This window comes from Lolium rigidum, chromosome 1 (assembly GCF_022539505.1).
Source record: "Lolium rigidum isolate FL_2022 chromosome 1, APGP_CSIRO_Lrig_0.1, whole genome shotgun sequence".
Taxonomy (NCBI): Eukaryota; Viridiplantae; Streptophyta; class Magnoliopsida; order Poales; family Poaceae; genus Lolium; species Lolium rigidum.
In genome coordinates, this window is record NC_061508.1 from 51,839,414 (window position 1) to 51,842,010 (window position 2,597).

Sequence of the window (2,597 nt, forward strand, 5' to 3'; positions counted from 1 at the left end):
CTAATACTAGAAGGACCTGGCGCGCGTTGCCGCGCCGTTTTTGTTTTTGGCCTTCTTTTTCTCTTTCACATACATAGTGAGATTCCCTATGAAAAAAATACATAGTGAGATCGATTTTGTAAGTTAACATTAATGCATGTGCGTCAGTTTATAAGTAGATGCAGCAAACAATATTAGTTGTGGCCCTTATGTGTTTCAAAAGAGGAAACATGTTATTCTAGTTGCAGTCAGTCATTCGGGTCAATACAAAAAGAGCCACATATGGAGAGGAAGGAGAAGAGGTGGCTGATAGGGGGTCATGTGGTCGGTGGGGAAGAGTCGAAGAGATGACATGAGTTGGCGATCGACATCATGGTAGCCCAGCATAGCAACCAACTCTCTCGATTCATTGCACACGCAACGTGTGAACAAGTAAACTATCACAAGCCCCTAAGAGCAGCCGCAACACGGCGATAAAAAGGGTGATCAGAATCTTGGATGATGGGCGGATGATGCCTTCAATCCCGATCGATGCAAAAAGATGGCACCCAACGCTATCTTGCTTTCCCTGGCTTGTGGTGTGGAAGGATAGGCGGAATTAGCACCGCAAATAACAGCCCAGCACCGCAGTGATACGTAATTTGCTACATAATTGATTTTGTTCTATTTATACTACTAATTACTTCAGCGCCTTGCGCCATGGATGCTCTAACAACATGGTACATGCACCCAAACCATGTGGAGAAGTAGAGCGCACCATTAGTTCCGATTCCAGGTGCACTGCAATTACATAAAGGCAGGAGTGAGATATCAGTCCATACAACACATGCGGAAAATACGAAACAACATCAGTAATCTCATTTTTTTTATTGGACGAACATACATACAAATTTATCTGCGGCAGTTTATACAGTAGATGCACAAAACAATATTGAACACTATATGCTCTTGAAATATAATAATTCGAACTTCCCTATACACATATCGTCTTCTGCATTTCTGTCATTATAAGTAAGATAAACGAAACTACTAATCAGAAGTTTTTTGTTTAAAGAACATAGTAATACAACGATGGAATTTATCTACATTGCTCAACCTGCTTTTCTAACCTGATATACATCATAATACATACAGTATAATATACTCAAGAGGTGTAACTGTTTAACATAACAAAAGAAAACCAAATAGATTTCAGAAAAAAATTATAAATAAGCATCGCAAACTGGTGTAATTTAATAAAATTCAAAGGAATCAATAGGAGAGAACCCCTGTTATAGAATGTTTGAGTCTGCATTTATGTGCAGTAATAATATATTTCATGTTGTTTCTTGGAACAAATCTCTAAATGTGATTACTTATAAACGAAACAATAAAAGGTACAAAGCTTTTTTTCAGGTTCTGGTTTCTGCCGCTGCTTGTAAATACATCACAGGTAAGTGCATCTTCGTTCTTCTTGTTCACACAGTATAAAACCAGGAATTGTAAAATAGAAAATTTTGAGCACAAAAATGAGTTGGAGGGTAAAATTGATACTCCAATCGCATTTTGGCGCGAAATGAACATGCTATAATGCAACCATAATCGCAAAAGAAATGGCAAAGACGGCTAAGAATTAGGATGAAGCAAGTGTTGGGAAGGCCTATGTTACCTTAGATGATCCACTCCTACCTCACACAGCATCATGCCACATACTGCACCAGGCCACCATGAAACGAAATCAGTTAAGTCTTGGGTGCTAAAACCTACATATTTTGCCTGCATCCTCCCTACAAACACACATGTAAATTAGAAGCCAGTATTGTGAACCATCTGTGATACAACAAATCGACGGACAATCGGCCGAGAAAGGTAAATGCTCCAACCATATTGCTTACATACTTTACACTTGGTTTTGCATTTAAAAGAAAATACAATAGTTAGGCTTAGGGCTTTGCAGACAGGTAAAGATGATTAAAGAAAAAAATATCATGAAAGCTAGACTATCACTGAACTAAGCTAGAGAATTACCTTAGGCAAAACATGGTTACATGAAAAGAATTATGACTGGCAGCTGGACTGAATTTTGAACTAAGCTTGTCTTGCAAACTATTTTGAATTGCCAAAATCACAGTGAACATGCTCGGCACGTATCTTGCGGTTGTAATCCTTATCTTGCGGTAGGGGAAGGCATCCCTACCGCGGCCTTTGTCAGGCATGCAAATGTACCAGATTAGTAAGGCCACTCTCTGCATTGAAACGCTACCTCAAAAGTATGCATGAGAAATCCTTCTTTACTCCCATAACTACAAAAACAATATAATTTTTTTTCCATCTTACCATTCTACAAAAATAGAACTGCGGCTGACTATTGATTTGCGGCTAGCAAAGACACGAAAGAATGGTTGAGAACTTCAAATAAGTTAATGAAATTATATTAGGTAGCTACTCCAATTTCTTTATTACTGCTTCCATCTGGCACCTAACTGTACCACGGAAATTAAACAAAGGTTGCATACAATATATAGGTTTAGATATTAATAATTAAGTGCCCCTCAAGAACTACTGTTCTGAAACCATTAGCTGCAAGCTACCTGGCCCAACCACTACACCATTTTGCCTAACGTGTGAGGTGTGACTAT